The following is a 24,775-nucleotide window of genomic DNA, read 5'->3' on the forward strand; positions in this document are numbered from 1 at the left end:
GACTACAAATATACAGTTAGATAGAAGAAATAAGACCCAGAGTTCGATAGATCAGCAGGGTGATGACAGTTAACAATAATCTATTGTACATTTCAAAATGGCTGGAAGAGAATAATTCAAATTCATAAATAAAATATATACTTAAGGTGATGGATATCCCAATTACCTTGATTTGATCTTTACACATTATATGAATGTAACAAATTAACACATATACCTGAAAATATGTATATCTATTACAAAATAAAAAAATTTTAAATCAATTTATGAGTTCACAACATTCCTCAATTAAAGTCACTGACAGGGTTTTTGAATTGTAATTTTAAACAAAATGATGTACAGCAGGTTCTCAAATAACCCAGGCTACCGCTACTACCACAGCAGTCACTCACTTGCATATGCCACCTGTGGGCCTGGGGAATGACCCAGCCAGCTCATTGCAGCCACAGCCAAGACCAGTGCAGACCGCCTGGGAGCCAGAAGGACAAATATCCAGAACATAGAAAGAACTCAGTCAATTCAACAGTAAGAAACAAATAATCCCATTAAAAAGTGGGCAAAGGACTGGAATAGACATTTCTCAAGAGAAGACATACAAATGGACAAGAGGTACATTAAAAAATTGTCAGCATCACTAATCATCAGGGAAATGCAAATCAAAACCACAACGAGATATGACCTTACCCCAGTTAGAATGACTACTATTAAAAAAACAAAAAATAACACATACTGGTGAGGATGCGGGGAAAAGGGAACACTTACGCATTGTTGGTGGAAAGGTAAATTAGTGTAGCCACTATGGAAAATAGTACAGAGATTTCTCAAAAAACTAAAAAGAGAACTATCATATACTTCAGCAATCCCATTACTGGGTATTTATCTAAAGAAAAGGATATAGTGTATCAAAGGGGTTTATATTTATTGTACCACTATTCGCAAAAGCGAAGATATGAAATCAACCTAAGCGTCCATTGAAGGATGAATGGATAAAGAAAACATGACATATATACACAATGGAATACTACTTGGCCACAAAAAGAGAATGAAATCTGGACATCTGCAGCAATGCTGATGGAACTGCAAGTCATTAAGTGAAACAGGCCAAGCACAGAAAGACAAAAGATTGCACATTTTTACTCATATATGGCATATATGGGAGCTTAAAATTTTGATCTCATGGAGGGAGAGAGAAGAAGGATAGATATCAAAGAGGCTGGGAAGGGGTGTGTGTTTTGGGTGGGGGAGAAAGTGGGGGTTGGTAAATGGCTAAAAACATACAGTTAGAAGAAATAAGTTCTAATGTTCAATAGCAGAGTAAGGTGGCTATAGTTAACAACAATGTATTTTTTTATTACAAAATAGCTTGAAGACAAGACTTGAGATGTTCCCACATGGAAATAGGTACCTGAGGAGATGAATACCCTAAATACCCTAACTTGATCATTACATTCTATGCATGAAAGAAAATATCATAAGTACCCCATGAATATGTACAGAAATTATGTATCAATTTTTAAAAATAGGATCAAAACCAGTGTCCTCAGAATTGAGAGGTATTCCACTTCAGCATTAAAGCTGCATAATGTTACCATAATGCGCTGAACAATGGGCTGCCATCAACAAACACCCACGTTTTTGTCCACAACTACATTTTTCTTCAATAAAAGGAAATCAATTTTTGTGTTGAAGAAATCTCAATGGCATTTTTAGTAGAAATAAGAAAAAAAAATCCTAAAATTCATATGAAGTCTCAAGGACCTCAAATATCTTTTTTGAGAAGGAAAACAAAACTAGTGGTCTCATACATTCTGACTTCAAAATATATTACAAAGCTTCCATAATCAAAACAGTATGGTACCGGTATGAAACAAGACATATAGGCCAATGACATAGAATAGATAGCCCAGAAATAAACCCTCAAGTACATGGCCATATGATCTTTGACAAGTACACCAAGGCTACAAAATGGGGAAAGAATAGCCTCTTCAATAAATACTACTGGGAAAACTAGATATACATACACATGCAAAGGAAAGAAGCTGAATTCTTACCTTATACCATACATAAAAATTAACTTAAAAGATTAGACTTAAATATAAGACCTAAAGCTATAGCTCCTAGACCAAAATAAGGAAAAGCTCCATGACACTGGATTTGGCAATTACTTATATATGATACCAAAAGCAAAAATAAACAAATTACACTACATCAAACTTGAAGATTTCTATGCAGTAGAGGAAACAACAGAGAGTAAAAGCAACCTACAGAATGGGATAAAATATTTGCTAGCCATATAATGGACAATAAGTTAATATCTAGAATATATAGTAACAGCCAAAAATAACGTGATTTAAAATAGACAAAAGACTTCAATAGATTTTTCTCCAAAGATGATATTAAAATGGCTAACAAGCATAAGAATAGATACTCAACAAGAGATCCTTAAGGGAGTTCTAACCATGGAAATGAAAGAATGATACCTGTTACTACAAAAACACACACACTTTACATGGCCAACACATCCTACAAATCAACCACACAATAGAAACTACAAAGCAACCAGCTAACAACTTCATAATAAGCTCAAAACCTCAGCTATCAATATAAACCTTGAATGTAAATACCCTAAATGCTCCAGGTAAAAGACACAGAATTGCAAACTGGGTAAAACAAACAAGATTCATCTATCTGCTATCTTCAAGAGACCAATCTCACATGCAGTAACACCTATCAGCTCAAAGTAAAGGGTTGGAGAAAGATCACACAAATGGAAAATAAAAAAGAGCAGAGGTCACTGTTCTTAGGTCAGATAAAACAGACTTTAATCCAACAACAGTAAAAAATGATAAAGAAAGGCATTATATGGTGATAAAGTGCTCAATTCAACAAAAAGACTTAACTATACTAAATATACATCCACCCAACATTGGGGCACATGGATTCATAAAACAAGTTCTCAGAGACCTGCAAAACATATATAGACAGCCACAAAATTATAGTGGGGGGCTTCAATACCCCACTGAGAGCATTCCATAGATCATGGAGGTAGAAAACTAACAAAGAAATTCTGGACTTAAGTTCAACACTTAACTAACTGGACCTAATAGATATCTACAGGATACTCCACCCATCAACTACAGTATATATGTTCCCATCTGCACCCAGAACAAACTCCAAGATTCATCACATGCTATGCCATAAAGCAAGTCTCAATAAATTAAAAATAAATTGAAATACCCATCATAATCTTGGACCACAGTGGAATAAAATAGAAATTGATACCAAGAAGATCTCCCAAAACTCACACAATTACATGGAAATTAAACAACATGTCTCTGAATGACTTTTGGGCAAGCAGTGAAATTGTCAGAAATAAAAAAATTCTTTGAAAAAAATGAAAAGAGATAACATACCAAAATCTCTGTGATGCAGCAAAAGCAGTGTTAAGAGGAAAGTTTTAAGTGCCAAATACCTACCTCAAAAAGTCAGAAAGATCTCTCATTAATCATTTAACATCACACATAGAGGAGTTAGAAAAACCAAGAACAAAGAAACTAACTAACCCTAAAGCTAGCAGAAGAAAAGAAATAACTAAAATCAGAGTGGAACTGAACAAAATTGAGGCCCAAAAATCCAGACAAAGAATTAATAAAACCAAAAATTGGTTCTCTGAAAGAGTAATAAACAAGGCTGATAGACCACTAGCTAGATTAACAAAGAAAAAAAAGAAGATCCAAATGAGCACAATCAGAAATGACAAAGGCATCATTACAACCGATCCCACAGAAATACAAAAGCTCCTCAGAGACTATTAGGAACATCTCTATGCATACAAACTAGAAAATCTAGAGGAAATGAATAAATTCTTGGAAACACACAATCTCCCAAGATCAAATCAGGAAGAAACTGGAACCCTGAACAGACCAATATCAAGTTTTGTAACTGAATCAGTAATAAAATCTACCAAGCAAAAAACAGCCCTGGGCCAAACTGATTCACAGCAGAATTCCACCAGACATAAAAAAGGGCTGGCACCAATACTACTGAAACTATTCTCCCCCAATCCCCCTAAAAAAAATTGAGGGACTCCTCCCTAACTCATAATATGATGCCAGCATCACCCTGATATCAAAATGTGGCAAAGGCAAAATGACAAAAGAAAACCACCAGACAACATTGCTGATAAACATAGATGTAAAAATTCCCAACAAAATACTAGCAAATGGAATCCAACAGCACATCAAAAAGTTAATTCACCACGATCGAGTTGGCTTCATTCCTGGGATGCAAGGTTGTTTCAACATATGTAAATCAATAAAGGTGATTAAACATATAAACAGAATTAAAAACAAAAACCATATGATCATCTCAATAGATGCAGACAAAAGCTTTCAATGAAATCTAATATCCTTCATAAAAATCTTCAAGAAACTGGGTATCAAAGGAACATACCTCAAAACAATAAGAGCCATCTATGGCAAACCTTCAGCCAACATCATACTGAATGGAAAAATTCTGGAAGCATTCCCCTTGAGAACAGGAACAAGACAAGGATGCCCACTCTCACAACTCCTATTCAATATAGTAGTTGAAGTGCTAGCCAGAACAATCAGGTAAGAGAAAGAAAAAATAGCATCCAATTTGGAAAACAGGATGTCAAAATTATGCCTTCTCTGACAATATAATCCTGTAACTAAAAATCCTAAAGATTACACCATAAGGTCCAGGAACTGACAAGTGATTATAGCAAAGTTTCAGGAAACAAAACCAATGTATAAAAATCAGTAGCATTTCTATACGACAATAATGTCCAAGCTGAGAGCCAAATGAAGAATGTAATCCCATTTACAATAGCCACACACAAAAAATGAAATACCTAGGAATACATCTAACCATGAAAGTGAAAGATCTCCATAAGATCTACAAAATGCTGCTGAAAGAAATCATAGATGACACAAACAAATGGAAAAACTTTCCATGCTCATGGACTGAAAGAATCAATATCATTTAAATGATCATACTGCCCAAAGTAATCTACAGACTCAACACTATTCCTATCAAACTACCAATTTCATTTTTCACAAAATTAGAAAAAGTATTCTAAAATTCATATGGAACCAAAAAAAAAAAAGAGCCTGAATAGCTAAAGCATCCTAAGCAAAAAGAACAAACTGAAGACATTACATTATTCAACATCAAACTATAGTACAAGGCTATGGTAAGCAAAACAGCATGGTACTGGTACAAAGACAGACCAATGGAACAGAATGGAGAACTCAGATATAAAGCCTCACACCTACAGCCATCTGACAAAAATAAACTACAAAAGTCTACAAAAATAAGCAATGGAGAAACGACTTCTTATTCAATAAATGGTCCTGGGATAACTGGTTAGCCATAGGCAGAAGAATAAAACTGGATCCCTACCTTTTATTATATGCAAAATTTAACTAAGGTGGATTGAAGATTTAAATGTAGGACCACAAACTATAAAAATTCTAAAAGAAAACCTAGGATATACCATTCTGGACATTCGCCTTGGGAAAAAATTTACGACAAAGTCTTCAAAAGCAATTGCAACAAAAACATTGACAAAGTGAGGCCTAATTAGGCTTAAGAGCTGCTTTGCAAAAGAAGCTATCAAAAGAGTAAACCAACAACCCACACTATAGAAGGAAATATTCACAAACTATGCATCCAACAAAGGTCTAATATCCAGAATCTGTAAGGAACTTAAACAATTCAACAGTCAAAAAACAAATAATCTCATTAAAAAGTGGACAAAAGACATGAACAGGTACTTCTCAAAAGAAGACATACAAGGAGCCAACAAACATATGAAAAAATACTCAACATTCGATCATTAGAGAAATGCAAATCAAAACCACAATGAGATAACAGTCAGAATAGCTATTATAAAAGAGTCAAAACAAACAAACAAACCAAAAAAAAAAAAAAACACACACCACAGGCTGGGTGCGGTGGCTCACACCTATAATCCCAGCACTTTGGGAGGCTGAGGCAGGCGGATCACCTGAGGTCAGGAGTTTGAGACAAGCATGGCCAACCTGGTGAAACCCTGTCTCTACTAAAAGTACACAAATTAGCTGGGCATGGTGGTGGGCACCTGTGATCTCAGCTACTTGGGAAGCTGAGGCAGGAGACTTGCTTGAACCTGGGAAGTACAGATTGCAGTAAGCCAAGATCACGCCACTGCATTCCAGCCTGGGAAACAGAGCGAGACTCTGTCTCAAAAACAAAAAACCAAACAAAAAAAAACCCCAAAAAACCCACAGATGCTGACGAGGCTGCAGAGAAAAGGGAATGTTTATACGCTGCTTCTGGCAATGTAAATTAGTTCAGCCATTATGGAGAGCAATTTGAAGATTTCTCAAAGAACTTAAAACAGAACTACTATTCAACCCAGCAATCCCATTATTAGGTATATATTCAAAATAAAATAAATCATTCTACCAAAAAGGCACATGCACTTGTATGTTCATCATAGTGCTATTCGCAATAGCAAAGACAGAGAATCAACCTAGGTGTCCATCAATAGTAGATTAGATAACAAAAATGTGGCATGTAAACACCATGGAATACTACACAGCCAAACAAAGAATGAAACAATGTCTTTTTACAGCAACATGGATACAGCTGAAGGCCATTATCTTAAGCAAATTAATACAGGAACAGAAAACCAATTACCACATGTCCTCAGTTATAAGTGAGAGCTAAATATTAGGTACTCATGGACATGAAGATGGCAACAAGAGACACTTGGGTCTACTAGAGGAGGCAAGGAGGGAGGGGGCAAAGGTTGAAAAACCGTTGGGTTCTATGCTCCCTACCTGGGGATGGGATCATTTATACCCCAAATCCCAGCATCATGCAATATGCCATGTAACAAACATGAATTTAAAATCTAAGTAAAAGTTTAAATTAAAGTAACAAAAATTAAAAAGAAATAATAAGGCCAGGCATAGTGGTTCATGCCTGCAATCCCAGTACTTTGGGATGCTAAGGCTGGCAGATTGCTTGAGCTCAGGTGTTTGAGACCAGCCTGGGCAACATGGCAAAACCCTATCTCTATAAAAAATACAAAAATTAGTCAGGTGTGGTGGCTTATGCCTGCAGTCCCAGCTACTTGGGAAGCCGAGGCTAGAGGATCAGTTAAGCCTGGGAGGCAGAGATTGCAGCGAGCTGACATCGCACCACTGCACTCCCACGTAGAAGACAGAGGGAGACCCTGTCTCAAAACAAAAAACAAAAAAACCCAAAAACACATAATAAAACTTGAAAGTCAAAATTATTTCTTAATCATGGGCTGCAGAATGGATGTTATGTTAGCATGCATGAAAACAACATTAGTCTCCTTATACATCTCAATCAGAGTTCTTAGGTGAGTAGGTATATTATCAATGATGAGTAATAGTTTGAAAGGATTTTTTTTTTTTTCTGAGCAGGTCTTAACAGTAGGCTTAAAATGTTCAGCATACCACACTATAAACAGATGTGCTATCCTCTATGCTTTACTGTTCAATTTATAGAGCACAAGCAGAATAGATTTAGCATCATTCTTAAAGGCCCTAGGATTTGTGGAATGGTAAATTAGCACTGGTTTCCACTTAATGTTACCAGGGGCATTAGACCTAAAAAGAGAATCAGCCTATCCTTTGAAGCTTTGAAGCCAGGTATTGACTTCCGCTCTCTAACTATGAAAGTCCTAGTTGGCATCTTCTTCTAAGGCTACTTCATCTACATTGAAAATCTGTGATTTCAGTGTAGCTACCTTCATCGATGATTTTAGCTAGATCTTCTCAATAACTTGCCATAGTTTCTACATTAGCACTTGCTGCTTCACATTGTACTTTTATGTTACAGGAGTAGCTTTTTTCCCTTAAACCTCATGAACTAATCTCTCTAGCTTCCAACAAGAAAATGTGCAGCTTCGTCACCTACCTCAGCCTTCACAGAATTTAAGAATTAGGATATTGCTCTTGATTAGGCTTTAGCTTAAAGGAAGGTTGTGGCTGGCTTGATCTTCTATTCAGACCACTCAAACTTTTGTCATATCAGCAATAAGATTGTTTTACTTTATTTATTTATTTATTTTGGACGGAGTTTCACTCTTGTTGTCCAGGCTGGAGTGCAATGGTGCAATCTGGGCTCACCACAACCTCCACCTCCCAGGTTCAAGAAATTCTCCTGCCTCAGCCTCCTGAGTAGCTGGGATTACAGGCATGCGCCACCACACCTGGTTAATTTTGTATTTTTCGTAGAGATGGGGTTTCTCCACGTTGGTCAGGCTGGTCTTGAACTCCCAACCTCAGGTGATTCACCCACCTCGGCCTCCCAAAGTGCCGGGATTACAGGCGTGACCCACCGCGCCTGGCCGACTGTTTTACTTTCTTATCGTTCATGTATTCACTGGAATAGCTCTTTTAATTTTTTCAAGAACTTTTCCTTTGCATTTACAACTTGGCTAACTAGTATAAGAAACCTAGTGTTCAGCATTTCTCAGCTTTCAACATGTCTTCTCCACAAAGCTTACTCATTTCTAGCTTTTGATTTAAAATGAGAGGCATGTGACAGTTCCTGTCACTTGAACACTTAGAGGTCACTGTAGGGTTATTAATTGGCCTAACTTCAATATTGTTGTGTCTCAGGAAACAGGGAAGCCTGAGGAGAGTGACAGGGTTGGGAGAATAGCCAGTTGGTGGAGCAGTCAGAACACACACACTTACTGATTCAGTCTGCCATCTTATATGGGGGCGTTCATGGTGCCCCAAAACAATACAATAGTAACATCAAAGATCACTGATCACCTTAACCGATAAAATAACAAAAAAATTTGAAATATTGCGACAATATTACCAAAAGTGACATGGAGACACAAATGAGCATATGTTGGAAAATGGCACCAATAGGCTTGCTTGATGTAGAATTGTCACTGACCTTAAATTTGTAAACAAATAAATAAAAATAAAAATGCAGTATCTGTGTAGCACAATAGAGGTGAAGCACAACAAAACAAGGTATGCCTATACTGTATTATTCAATTTATATAAGGTATCTAAAGTAGTCGGGCACTTAGAAAGTAGAGCAGTGTTTGCCAGGGGAAAGTAAGGGGTAGGGAAATGGGAGGTGGTGTTCAATGGATACAGAATTTCAGTTTTGTAAGATGAAAAAGATCTAGAGATCTGTTGCACAACCGAGAGCATCAGAGAACATATAGGTAATACTATTTTTGTACTGTACACTTAGACTTAAGTTGATAAGTTTTAAGTAATGTAATTCTTAAACTAATTCTTTTATCACAATTAAAAAATAAAAACAAGAAATCACATGAATTAGGTTGGAGTGAAACTATTTATATGCCCACCTAAGAGTATGTCAAATTTATATTGGATTACTAAAAATAAACAAACAAACCATATTTCATTTCAGCATATTTTGCTATTTGAGCAAGCAGCCTAATCTGGTATTACTTTGCTTTGTATCAGATAATCAGAATATACATTACATACAATTTTGTACAGCTTAAGTATAATACTCATGCATTAATTATATAACAGAACCAATAATATCTTTCACTTTTACTTAAAAAAAGTAGTTTTAGTATCGGCAAATTCCTTATGTAAACTAATTGATGCTGTATAGAATTTTGAGGAAGTGAAAAATTCATAACTGATTGCGAGAAAAGCCTATTACTCTGACAGAATCTTCCATTTTCTACAGTTTCTAAATACATTTTTACACATAAAGAACAAACATATTATGGAAACATTTCTTTAGGCCTTCCCATTATAAGTTTTCTTTCTTCAGATAATTTAATATTTTATCATTTAAAACTAATGAAGGATATTTTCTGTTAATATTTCCATGGAATATTAAAATAAGTCTTGTGAAGGGTTCCTTGAGGGAAACAACTGTGACTGGAAAGGAAACAAGGGGGGAAAGCAGCTTTTGGAAGGCAAGGACTAGGTCACTTTGTTCAACTTTGTGTCCCACTGCCTAGGCAAAACTTGTTCAAGAAAATTTTGTAAAACATTCACTTCATTATTAGATATTACTTTTCTCTATGGGTCATATGGTGATTTTTTTTAAAGTCTAAGCATTCCCTAGGAAATAAAGAGAAAAACCAAACGAGAAAATAATTGGAGCCAACTTTAAAGACAATGAACTGTTCACACTTTCATCTAACTTCTACCCATATGTGTCTGCTCACTGCAGGTTTTCTAATACCACATAAACAGGAGGATTTTTTTTTCTTTTTTTTATTATTACACTTTAAGTTCTAGGGTACATGTGCATGATCTGCAGGTTTGTTACATATGTATACATGTGCCATGTTGGTGTGCTGCACCCATTAACTTGTCATTTACATTAGGTATATCTCCTAATGCTATCCCTCCCCACTCCCCCTACCCCACAACATTCCCCGGTGTGTGATGCTCCCCATCAACAGGAGGATATTAACCCATTTGTGTGAAAAGGTAAAACCATTTAAATATTCAGCAAGTTTCTAACTTTAAGATTGAGAAAGTGTTCACCATTTCAATTTTGATGAAAAATGATTGGTATATCATAATGTACTAGAATATTCTAGAAATTTTCACATATATTATACACCCAAGCAATGATTGCATCAAAGAGAGAGAGACAAACAGAAAGTGATTCTGATTATAAATAAGTTGATTCACTCAAACAACTAAAGAGTTTGGGGAGAACTTTCCTCCATCCCACCTGACATTCTTTCAAATGTTGTTAAAAAGAGGTATTACGTATGATCCTAATCAGGAAAAAACTGTTATACTTTGGGTTGTGTTCGTGTCCAGGACTTTATAACTCAAGTATGTGATATACAGGATTAAAAGTTTATAGGTAAATAATTACCACTGGGGAGGGGGATGAGAGAGAGAGAATGAATCAGTATAAAAGTTAGAAACAAAGCAAGAAGATATCACCCTTAAATAGAATTATAGGCATTCATAGATTATTTTGATTTTACATGTAGCTTTCTATAGATTTTGATAGGTCTGCAATTTGTTCAAATGTGAAGATAAACAATAGAAATGAATTGCTCTCAAATATATGAACTCTGTAACAATAATACATTATATAGTTTTGAATAGCTAGAAGGAGGATAGTGAATGTTCCCAACACAAAGAAATGATAAATGTTTGAGATGGATATGTGAATTACCCTGATTTGATCACTACACATTATATGTATCACATCACTATGTACTCTATAAATAGTACAATTGTTATGTGTTCGTTCAAAACATTTTAAAACTTAAAAAAATTTTAACATGTATTTGAATTCTATTATTTCTTATTCTTCTTTTACTATGCTGGGTCAGTCCTCCAGTACAATGCAGAAAATAAGCAAGGATAAAGGGCATCGAAGGCCAGGCGCAGTGGCTCATGCCTGCAATCCCAGGACTTTGGGAGGCTGAGGCAGGTGGATCACGAGGTCAGGAGATCGAGACCATCCTGGCCAACATGGTGAAACCCCCGTCTCTACTAAAATACAAAAAAATAGCTAGGGGTGGTGGCACACACCTGTAGTCCCAGCTACTCAGGAGGCTGAGGCAGGAGAATCGCTTGAACCTGGGAGGCGGAAGTTGCAGTGACCCGAGATTGCACCACTGAACTCCAGCCTGGGTGACAGAGTGAGACTCCGTCTCAAAAAAAAAAAAAAAGAATTTTGTCAAATACTCTTTCTACATCTATTTTGATAGTTATGTCATCTGTATATACTGCTGCACTTCTGTGGTAATATTGAAAATTTTTCAATATATATTCCTGAGCATAACTGGACTGTAATTTTCCTTTCTTGTAACCCTAAACTGGTCTTGTTACAGAGGTCATACTAGTTTCACAGAAAGAGTTGGGCAAGGGGTCTTCTCTAGAAAAACTTCATAATCTGTTCCTTGAAAGTTTGGTAGAATTTTCTTGAAAAACCATATGGGCCTACTAGTTTCTTGATCTGTAGACTTTCAACTACTGATTGAATTTCTTTAAAGGCTACAGGACTGTGGATGGCTTCTAATTCTACTTGAGCAGTTTTGGAAAGTTGTATTTTTCTAGACATCTGTCCATTTCTACTTGTATTTAAAAATTAGCATAAAGTTTTTCTTATTGTCCTCTTATTTTCTAATTTCTAATTTGATATAATTTTGAATTTACAGAAAATATGCAGGAATAGCCCCCCAAAAACCCACTCATTATTTGCATACTTATAGTTACCACTTGTTAACACGAGCCACATTTACTTTACCATCCTCATTTTATGTGTCTCTGAACCATCTGAAAGTAAGTTGCACACATCATGGCTCTGTACCACTAAATAATTAAGTGATCTCCTAGGAATAAAGACATTTTCCTATGTAACCATAGTACAGTTATCAATATTAGAATTTTTCTTTTTTTTTTTAAAGAGATAGGGTCTCACTTTGTTGCCCAAGCTGGAGTGCTGTGATGCCATTATAGCCCACTGCAGACTCGAACTCCTGGGCTCAAGTGATCCTCCCACTTCAGCCTGCTGAGTAGCTGGGATTACACACATGTACCAACATGCCTGGCTCTGGAGTTTTTAACATTGATCAATTCCTGAACAATGGATTGCACATTGTTAATATATAAAAGTACAACTTTTGCATATTATACTGAATTGTACATATTTTTAAACATATATCTTAACTGTACATTACCAATTTACAGAAGTACAACTGACTTTTATATATTGACTTAGCCCTAATAGCTTTTGTAGGTTCCAATGGAGTTTCCATATAGTCAATCATGTAATCTATAAATGTAATTTTCTTCTCTTCTAAACTGGAATCCTTTTATTTTTCTTGCCTATTCCACTAGCTAGAACAATGTTAAACAGAAGTAGTGAAAACAAAAACAAATCCTTTCCCTATTTTAGGGGAGAAGCATTAGGGTTCCACCATTACATATGATTTTTTTTTTGAGGCGGAGTCTTGCTCTGTCGCCCAGGCTGGAGTGCAGTGGTGCGATCTCTGCTCACTGCAACCTCCGCTTCCCAGGTTCAAGTGATTCTCTCCTGCCTGGGCCTCCAGAGTAGCTGGGACTACAGGCACGTGCCATCATGCTTGGCTTTTTTTTTTTGAGACGGAGTCTCGCTCTGTCGCCCAGGCTGGAGTGCGGTGGTCCGATCTCGGCTCACTGCAAGCTCCGCCTCCCGGGTTCACGCCATTCTCCTGCCTCAGCCTCCCAAGTAGCTGGTACTGCAGGCGCCGGCCACCACGCCCGGCTAATTTTTTGTATTTTCAGTAGACACGGGGGTTTCACTGTGTTAGACAGGATGGTCTCGATCTCCTGACCTGGTGATCTGCCCGCCTCAGCCTCCCAAAGTGCTGGGATTACAGGCGTGAGCCACAGCGCCCAGCCTTTTTTGTATTTTTAGTGGAGACAGGGTTTCACCATGTTGGCCAGGCTGTTCGCAAACTCCTGAACTCAATTGACCCAACCCGCCTCGGACTCACAAAGTGCTGGGATTACAGGCATGAACCACTGCACCCAGTCTGATTTTACCAGTTCGTTTTTCTTAGATGTCTTTCATTAGGTTGAGAAAGCTTCCCTCTATATTTCTAGTTTGCCTAGAATTTTTTATCAGACATAGATGTTGGATTCTGTCAAATGCTGTTCCTGCATGTATTGAGAGGATCATACAGATTTTCTTTTAGAGTTTCCTGGCTTTCTTCTTCCAGTAAGGCTTATATTAAAACCTCATTGGATCCTCCATAATTTTTAAATTTCTCTTTCATATTCTTCATAACCTAGTCTTTATGAGGCATTCTGGATAATTTCACTGATTCTATCTGCCAGACCTCTAATTTGCTCTTTAGCTTTTTGTAATCTTGTGTTTACTGTATCTGCTCTTTTATTTCGACAACTTGATTTTTATTTCTAAATGTTCTACTGGTTCATTTTCAGATCTACCTAGTAATTTTTAAGTCACTTGTTTCTCAATTTTTTATTCCATATTTTAAAGTATTTCATTTACAGATACCTTAGATTCTTTATCAGATAATTCTATCTGAAATCCATAGCATCCTTGAGAAGTTCTTCAAGAGTCTAAAAGCCATTTTGCATTGTTTTTATTTTTTCTGCTCTCATTCACAGACTCTAGTTTATGAGATTGGCAATTTTTTACTGTGAGCTTATATTTGTCTAAACTTAATATAAGAATTCTGGTGGCTAAAACTAAAAATGTGTTCCTCTACAGAGGAACTGCATTTGTTTCTTACGGGAGTGACACGTTGTTACCAATTAAGGATCATGTTAGCCACTACCCTGGGTCTTGGTGTAATGCAAGACTCTCAAGTTTCTTCTTCCATCTTGCTACATCCCCAAAGCACAGAGTATTGATCCCATCACTGATGTGGGTATTTAACCTCAAGACAACCCCATCTTGTGCGTTCACCTATCACTCACAAATCCTCACTACAGGTTCAACTATTTTATCTTTACATGTATCTATATACGCATGGATGCCCCTCAAAGATTCTCTTATTTTTTGCAAGCTTAATAGTACATTAAAAATCATCTTTTTCTAATTTATGTAGAATTTGTATGTACTGTAGTGACACAGCCTTTAAGAACATCTGGTCCCTATACAAGTAAAACAAGAAATCCTCTAACCTTTACAGATAAGAGTACTTACTAATAATAAGAGCCCTCAGAAATAATGCCACATATCTACAACTATCTGATCTTTGACAAACCTGACAAAAAGAAGCAATGGGGAAAGGATTCCCTGTTTAATAAATGGTGCTGGGAAAACTGGCTAGCCATATGTAGAAAGCTGAAACTGGATCCCTTCCTTACACCTTATACAAAAATTAATTCAAGATGGATTAAAGACTTACATGTTAGACCTAAAACCATAAAAACCCTGGAAGAAAACCCAGGCAATACCATTCAGGACATAGGCATTGGCAAGGATTTCATGTCTAAAACACCAAAAGCGATGGCAACAAAAGCCAAAATTGACAAATGGGATCTAATTAAACTGAAGAGCTTCTGCACAGCAAAAGAAACTACCATCAGAGTGAACAGGCAACCTACAGAATGGGAGAAAATTTTTGCAACCTACTCATCTGACAAAGGGCTAATATCCAGAATCTACAATAAACTCAAACAAATTTACAAGAAAAAAAACAACCCCATCAAAAAGTGGGCAAAGGATATGAACAGACACTTCTCAAAAGAAGACATTTATGCAGCCAAAAGACACATGAAAAAATGCTCATCATCACTGGTCATCAGAGAAATGCAAATCAAAACCACAATAAGATACCATCTCACACCAGTTAGAATGGCGATCATTAAAAAGTCAGGAAACAACAGGTGCTGGAGAGGATGTGGAGAAATAGGAACACTTTTACACTGTTGGTGGGACTGTAAACTAGTTCAACCGTTGTGGAAGTCAGTGTGGCGATTCCTCAGGGATCTAGAACTAGAAATACCATTTGACCCAGCCATCCCATTACTAGGTATATACCCAAAGGATTATAAATCATGCTGCTATAAAGACACATGCACACATGTTTATTGCGGCACTATTCACAATAGCAAAGACTTGGAACCAACCCAAATGTCCAACAATGATAGACTGGATTAAGAAAATGTGGCACATATATACCATGGAATACTATGCAGCCATAAAAAATGATGAGTTCATGTCCTTTGTAGGGACATGGATGAAGCTGGAAACCATCATTCTCAGCAAACTATCTCAAGGACAAAAAACCAAACACCGCATGTTCTCACTCATAGGTGGGAATTGAACAAGGAGAACACATGGACACAGGAAGGGGAACATCACACTGTTGTGGGGTGGGGGAGGGGGGAGGGATAGCATTAGGAGATATACCTAATGCTAATTGACAAGTTAATGGGTGCAGCACACCAACATGGCACATGTATACAATGTATACATATGGAACAAACCTGCACGTTGTGCACATGTACCCTAAAACTTAAAGTATAATAATAATAAAATTGAAAAAAAAAATGGTCCTTTGCAAGGTAATTGTAAAAAAAAAAAAACAAAAAAAAAACAGAAATCTACCTGGTTTATCCCTATTCAGTATTTTAATCAAATTGAGATTCCATAGATAAATAAGTTGAACATTTATCTCATAATATTGAAAAGATTTCAAATTTGGATGTCCTAAATTTCAAAAGATTTCAAATTTGGATATCCTAAATTTTTGAGTTACAGTCTTTAATGCTATTTTCAAATCATTTGATATGTCTAAAAGGGTAAAAGAAAACACATTATTTTTCATAGTTACGATTCTCATTAGTACAGCAACTGAAAATGCTGAATGCTCTCCAAATTTAGTTTAATGCATCCTATACACATGATTACAAGATTCTGTTTAATGATAAAAATTTCTGGCTTAGAAAATGAAAGTATCATATCTATAATCCCCCACACAGCTAAGCTGGCTTAATCCTGCAAATAAGAATCTACAGCCTGTTTTCCAATGTGTAGATCCTTAATAATTTGTCAATAATTTGCTACACTCACTTTCAAGCAAAGTATTATATAGTACTGGTGATTAGACAGTGATAATAAAACTCTTAACTGGTTTTAAAGATACCAACATTGAATTTCTTAATGTCTAATAATCAACCTAAAATTCTAATTTAAAAATGAAATACTGCATCCATTCATATAAACCATAGAAAACAGAATATAGTAAGAGAAAAAGAATATTCAATGTTAAAATGCCAAAATAATATGGATAGGTATAAATATATCTTTTCAAATTATCATATAAACTGAAAATAACAGGATAATTTTATAAGCTAGCCAGGGCATTTATTAATGCAGAAGCAGAATTAGTTATCTCAATTAAAAAATAGCTTTCAAAAGGCTCTACATTTAAACTAAAATACCGCTTAGGTTATGAGCTGAGAGGAATGAAATAATAATAAACTAAAATGTCCCTAAGATTGTTACACCAGATATAATTGGTCAAGTTTTATTTTATATTCAGACCATTTATGCCCTCTTTATATTCTGATATATCCTTTATACCATTATAGCCATCAACTGTAAAAACTTCTGAACTAGTAAAGCGTTACAGAATCCCACTATCATGTGGGATTTTTTTTTCCCTTGAACATTCCTAAGATTACACTTTGAACACTAATCTACACAGCTGTCTCTGTCATCTGAAATCAAAATCTTAGCAAAAACCAAGGCATATTTGGAGGATTACATTGAAAACTAAGTTTTAAAGTAAACCCAAATGTTTATTTTTTGTCTGCTAAAAAAAGTATATACTTTAGAATTAATAATTCTCACAAGACTCTGCAGAACACAACTAAGAAATATCATTTTCAAATTGTTATAGCAACAAAATTACCACGTTAGGTCATAACTCACTTTAGTAAAGTGAGACATATGAATTTGATACATTCAGAGGAAATCCTTGACATTGGTTTATTTAAGGAAGCATGATCAATAATTTAAATTTCTGATACTCTACATCAATTAATGTACAAGCATATCATGTTATTAGAACTACTGAGTAAAACTGACTTTCTCACATGGCAAGATTCTTTACTAGCTAGCATTTGTTCAGTTTATGAACCCTATATAAAAGTTCCAGCATTAAAAAAAGACTGAATTAGGGCTGGGTGTGGTGGCTCATGCCTATAATCCCAGCACTTTGGGAAGCCAAGGCAGGCGGATCATGAGGTCAGGAGTTCGAGACCAGTCCTACCCATATGGTGAAACCCCATCTCTACTAAAAATACAAAAATTAGCCAGCATGGTGGTGAGTGCATGTAATCCCAGCTATTCAGGAAGCTGAGGCAGGAGAATCGCTTGAACCTAGGAGGTGGAGGTTGCAGTGAGCCGAGACCACGCCATTGCACTCTAGGCTGGGCGACAAGAGTGAGACTCCGTCTCAACAAAAAAAAAAAAAAAAAAAAAAAAGCGAAACTGAATTAATAATTATGATAGCAAATTGTCAAGTCAGTCTCTGAAATAAGTGTAAATTATTTCACTTTCCCTCATAATATCTCAGTTCTGTGGGCACTATTATTATCCTCATCTGATATTTGAGATTACATGACCTACCCAAGGTTGCACAATCAGTGGTAGCAAATCATACCTGTCTGATAGCAGGTCAAAATTCTTAATTACTACATTGTCCTGCCCTTGACACTACTTGAATAACTGTTACAAAAGAAGCCCTTTAAGATTTGGCTTTCCAAATGCTAAAAGCTATACTTACTCTTATGTAAATTATTTTAGACCACTTTTAACATATTTTAGGGATCTGGGCAGACTGACTATAAAATATAACACATAAAGATTATTAAATAATGAGCGTAGCAGGACAGTTTGTTTTTTTCTACAGATGAAGTCCTAGAACATTAACTAATGAAAAATTTTTTCACAAACACAGGTTTAAAAAATCTACAGGAAAACATAAAGTTAAAAAATGAGTTACCATGACACACCTATTAGAATAGCCGATCTCCAAAACACTGACAAATCCAAATATTGGCAAGGATGGGGAACAAAAGTAACTCTCTTTCTTTGCTAATGGGAATACAAAATGATACAGCAACTTTCAAAAACAGTTTGGCAGTTTCTTACTAAGCTACATATAGTCTAACAATACAGTCAGCAAGCGCAACTCTTATGTATTTACCCAAAAGAGATGAAAATGCAAAAGGCTGAGCAAGAGGTGAAAACCACACAATAATGTCTACAGTAGCTTTATTCATAACTGGCAAAAACTGGAAGCAACCAAAATATCTTTCAATAAATGAATGAATAAACAAACTGAGGTATAGCTAGGTAATGGAAAATTGTTCAGTGATTAGAAGAAAACTACCAAACCAAAATAAGCCATTGAAGGAACCTTAAACGCATATTGCTAAGTGGAAGAAGGCATTCAGAAAAGGCAACTTACTGTATAATTCCAATTACATGACATTTTGAAAAAGGCAAAAACTATGAAGACAGTAAAAAGATCAGTGGTTACAGAGGTTCAGAAGGGAATTCAAGTAGGAATGAATAGGTAGAAAGGAATTTTTAGGGAAGTGAAACTAGTAAAACCATTCTGTGTGATACTGGAATGGTGGATCCATGACATACATTTGCATAAAGCATTGTGCACAGTGGTATATTTGTTACAACTGATGAACCACTATTGTTACATTATCAACTGAAGTCCACAGTTTACACATTAGAGTTTGCTCTTAGCACGGTATAGTCCCATGGTTCTTGCATAATGCATAACATTGTACTTTCTGCTCAATATTTTGTAAACCTAAAGCTGCCCTAAAATAAAAATTAATTTTAAAACAACTCTAGATATTGAACTACAATAAAAGGAAAATAATTATAAAAATTATTTAACAAAGGAAAATGTAAAATAAAGGCTTTTTTGGGTAGAAATAAAACAAGCTGGTAAGAAGAAATGAAATACAGAAATTTCATCATAGCTTACAGTGAATTACACAAGCATTGAAACCAAATGGTTTGAAAACAAAGAAATCTGGAAAATATATTCTTAATTTTCCTACTTGATATGGAATTAATAATGTAACTGTTTATAATCCATTTTCTAAACCAAAGAAAACATATCTATTAAATTAGCTTTCAGTGAATTTCAAGTACAGACTACTGCTTGTACAAATTTCAGCCAAGTGTGGTGGTGCAAACCTGTAGTCACAGCTATTTGGGAGGCTGAGGCAGGAAGATCACTTCAGCCCAGGAGTTTGAAACCAGCCTGGGCAATACAGTGAGACCCTGACTCATAATAAATAAAACAAAATAATAAAATAAGTAATTAAAAATTTTACTTTCTCAAAGGCAGCTTTTGAATAAAAAAAAGAAAAAAAATTCAGTACATTTTTTTTAAGTCTGTTATAGACAGATTCCAGTGTAGAAAAGATACTTGCTAGTAATGATTGCCCTAGGGGAAAAAAGTATTAATTTCTGAACAAATATTATAGGAAGCATATGATGTAATTCTAATATTATTTCATCCTGAACTAGTTATACTGTTTTACTTCATTTTTAAAATAAATAAAATTTTATTCACAGGTATAAAAGGCTAAGCCACTAAATTAGAAAGAATTTTCAATATCAGGATATATCCTTCTTAAATATCTTAAAACTGCAAAAACTTGTAGAGTAAGAAGAACATTCTATTCATAACCTTTTCCTTGAAAAGAGGTTAGAAAAAGAGATCTTGGTGCATATATCACTCTTCAGTGACTCAAGAGATATATCGTTGTCTACTCAAGTTTGAAATTTCCTGAAGAATATAAGCGTTATTATTTAGGGTCCCCAAATCATTCTAAAAATCCTGAACTTTTTATAAAGGTTCTATTGCCAATGATAATTATCTTAACTAGAAAAATAATGTTCTTACTTGGTAGTTACATCCTTAGCAAAAATATTTGTTTACAGCTTTATAATAAAGATTTGAAGAAAAAGACCATTCAAAGAAATTGTGCTAAATATTGAGGACCTTATGTGCTGTCTTTTGAGGTTTTTTTTACTTTTCTCTTGCTCTGGAATTCCCAAGTATGGAGAGGGAAACGTCATTTTGGACTTTTCACAAAAGACTGATCTTTTCTATAGATAGGTACACTGAATTCCAAGAGACTAAATTTTTTCATAAATATTGCCCTCAAAAAAATTTCAACTAAACTGGTAATTTACATTAAAATTTATATATAAATAGGTATGTGTGTGTGGCATAGGAATATATTCTTAAATAGCGTGAGAATAGTGTCTGAAACAGCAATCTTTAATGGTTTTATTTTAATGAGAAGTTTTTTAAGTACATGAAATAGGTGAATAAAAAGCATATATCCCTATACCTAACAATCCTTTTTAATCAGTAATGATTCATATGCATTTTCTTTCTCTCTTTCTCTCCTTCTCTCTCTTTCTTCCTGAAAGGGTCTCACTTTGTTACTCAGGCTAGAGTACAGTGGTGCAATCTTAACTGACTATAACCTTGAACTCCTAGGCTCAAGCAATCCTCCTGCTTCAGACTCCTGAATATCTGGAACTACAGGTGTACACTACCATTCCTGGCTAATTGTTTTAGTTTTTGTAGAGATGTGGTCTCCCTATGTTGCCCAGGCTGGTTTTAAACTCATGGCATCAAAAGATTCTCTCACCTCAGTCTCCCAAATTATTGGGATTACAGGTATCAGCCACTGTGCCTGGACTCATACGCATTTAAAATCTGGCCTGCACAAGTTGCCAGTGTTCATTCACCTTAATAATTTATTGTTATCAAGAATTTATATGTGTTTTTATGTAGAAACTCTACCCAATGTAATATTACAAAAATAAGCCTCCTAAATAGCAGTATTATTTACTTTTGATATTTTCCTTAGATTCTCCTGAGTACAGTTGTTTCATTATAACTGTTCTTATGTTGTTTGTAGAATATTAAATTGTTCAAAAGGAATAACAATATGCAAAGTATTTGATAATAAAAGCTCAAAATGAGGCCACTGCACATAAAGACTAAATAGATTCATTTGTGTAGAAAGACAGCCAAAATCACAACAAATGAACGAAAACACTGCAAGTATAGTTGTTTGTCTGTAAATATGAAGGCCCAATATTAATTATCCCATCTAGTAATAAATGCAAAACATGAGTGACTATACACCTTGACAAAAGCATCTCATTGTTTCTTTCACACAATTGAAAGCCAAGTAGAAAGCAGGGTAAAGTTACTGATATAAATATATGTGCACAAAAGAGTTAACATAACAGGTCTGAGTAGCTATTGTCAGGAAATCCTGATTGCAACGTTGGTATTTGGCTAGCATCTAGGAACTCAGATTTTGAGAAGGACCCCATAATTCTCTGTTAAGAGTTGTTCACCGTACCTAAATTGTCTGTGACAAACAATATGGTTTATACTGAACACCTGCTTTTCTACTGGGAGTCTAGAATTTGGTATTTCTTTAGGCATTAACTAACCCCTGATAAAACTCTGGACTCATAAGCTCAAGTTGAGTTTTCCCAGTAGACAGCACTTTTTGCATGCTGTCATAACTTGCTACTGGAATAATCAAGGAGGTCAAGTCTAACTACAGTGGGAGAGGACTCTTTGGAAGCTTGCATCTGGTCTCCTCTAGACCTTGCCCCATGCATCTTTTTTTCCTTTTGCTGATTTTGCTGCGCATCCTTTCATTGTCACAAATCACAGCCATGAGTACCACTATATGCTGGCGATGGCAGGGGCGACCTGTCTGGAGCAGCCACTGCCATGAGGCTGGCTGCAGTGGAGAGCTGGCAGGAGTCCCACCCACTTCTGAGTTGGAGGGGTGGGACCCTGCCCTCATGGCTATAGCTGCAGCTGCCCAGCCACGGCTGTGGACCCAGGCATCCCTGTGTTCTTGGTGACCTGGGAAGCCCCCTACCTCCACAGGCTTGAAAGTGCCTGCTCCCACTGCCTGGCCTCTCTCAACTCCCAGCACCTACTTTGATTTCACAGCACAACTGAGGCCGAGCCCAGGTGCTGTCACATCTCAGCCAGGTGTGTGCACACTCAGGGCAGCACACCAGCCCTCTGCCACCTTGGCCCACTCCAGACTTTGGACACCAACAAGCATGGGAGGAAGGCCGAGGGAGTGTTGAGGGCAAATCAGTGAGGGCCTGCAGATGCCCCTTGGCATGAACAGCCTGAGTGCTGTGGATGACAGGTTGATGGTGGCAGGAGGCAGAAAGGCTCCTGGGCAGAAATGGGCGAGTCCATGGTGAGGACCGACATTTAAGCCAGGGATCTGAAGCCTGGGGGCTGGACTGCCAGTTCTGTGGACTGGAGTGAGAAGTTATGGTGCTTTTTCCAGGCCTGCCCATCGCCAACCATGGACAAATCAGCACACCCTTCCTCCCTTCTGAAGCCCATAAAAACCCCTGACTCAGCCAGACGACAGGACTATCTGCCTGTGGATAGGAGCTACCCACTCTGGGTCTCCTCTGTACTGAGGGCTGCACAAACAACGGGATGACCTGCCAGCAGATACAAGCTAAGCACTCTGGGTCTCCTCTCTGCTGAGGGCCACACAGATGTCAGGATGACCAGCTTGCAGATGGGACCTACCCACTCCAGGTCTCCTCTCTACTGAAGACTGTACATACATCAAGATGACCTGCCTGCAGAAGGGACCTACCCACTCTGGGTCTCCTCTCCACTGAGGGCTGCACAGGTGGCAAGATGACCTACCAGCAGATACAAGCTAACCACTCGAGGTCTCCTCTATGCTGAGGGCTGCATGGATGTCGGGATGACCAGCCTGTGGATGGGACCTACCCACTTCAGATCTCCTCTACACTGAGGGCTGCACAGACATCAGGATGGTCTGCCTGTGGAACGGAGCTAAATACTGCAGGTCACCTCTCCACTAAGAGCTGGACACTTGTGGGGACGATCTGCTTGCAGAAAGGAGCTACCCACTTCGGGTCTGCCACTCAGTGAAGCTCCTCTCTGCCTTGCTCACCTTCCAGTTGTCCACATACCTCATTCTTCTTGGATGTGGGACAAGAACTCAGGACCCACCAAATGGCTGGACTAAAAAAGCTGTAACACAAACAGGGCTGAAACATGCCTCCACTGCTCACCACATTCTGGGCAACAAGAAGGAGAGAAGAGCTGTGGCCCTTTGGGAAGCCCACACCTAAATGCACCCCGAGCCAGGGTTGTGACACCTTCTTTGGGATTCTGCAGTTCCTGGTGTCTCTTGAGTTTCCAGGTGTCACTACATTCCTCTCATCTAGATGTGGGCTACATTCCCCTCATCTAGATGCCTGCAGCATAAGCTGTGTGTAGTACATCTGATCCAGCTGCAGTCTCACATGGAGCTAGCACCTGTGCTGACACCTGGAGCTGCCTGCCCTGCCACAGCAGCCAGTATGCCTGGCTGTGCACAGTGGCTGGACCCCAAGCTTCTCACTCACATACCACTCACTGCTCTGTCCCTGGCTCGTGTTTGTCAGTTGTGGGGTCTGGGCTGGTAGTGTGAGCCAAGTGCAACCTGCTAGGCCAAGTGGGCGGAACGAGCCCAGCGGGCATGAGCGATATTCAGGCAGAAGGCACCACTGGTCACAGGAGTTTCTGGCTGGCGAAGTGACACCCTAAGGATCCTGTGACACTGGGTCCTATCGATCCTCCTAATAAATCATCAAACTTGAGGGATAGTCCTGGAGGCTTTCCACACAGTATACAAAATATTTAATATTGTGGACTTACAAAGGAAATTACCTATACCATAACACTGGAAACTCAGGAAACTTTTTTCTTTGGGCTACTGGAGGTTAGGATTTAACAATCGGTAGAATCATTATCCTATGAATCATTATCAAAAACACATCAATATAATGAATAAAATGTAGAATCAGGGATTCCTATGCATGGAAAGAATTCTTATGGCCCATGAGGCTAGTAGATTGGTGGAAGACAGAAAGATCTCAGAATATGGAAAATGAATATAGCAAAGTACTTTATGGGAAAAATCAATGACCTTCAGTAAACACATTATAATGACTTCTATTTAAATGTCGTATTTATCAAAAGTTTTCACCTTATTCTCTAGTGGAAGTTTTAAAGCACTTATAAGCTGTCATTTATATGACAGAAAATGAGAAATTAGTATATACATTACAGAAATTAATCTATAAATAATACTATTGCTGGCAGCTACTCCATAAACAAATATGATTA

The 24,775-nt window shown here is 37.0% G+C and overlaps 1 protein-coding gene across 2 annotated transcripts in view; it reads right to left on the bottom strand.

The window, feature by feature from the left end:
* COG5 (component of oligomeric golgi complex 5) overlaps positions 1-24,775 on the bottom strand; it is a 362,628-nt gene that overhangs the window by 134,785 nt on the left and 203,068 nt on the right. The gene's annotated exons all lie outside the window — the stretch shown is intronic.

The sequence above is a fragment of the Pan paniscus genome, chromosome 6, assembly GCF_029289425.2.
Source record: "Pan paniscus chromosome 6, NHGRI_mPanPan1-v2.0_pri, whole genome shotgun sequence".
NCBI classification, from domain to species: domain Eukaryota; kingdom Metazoa; phylum Chordata; class Mammalia; order Primates; family Hominidae; genus Pan; species Pan paniscus.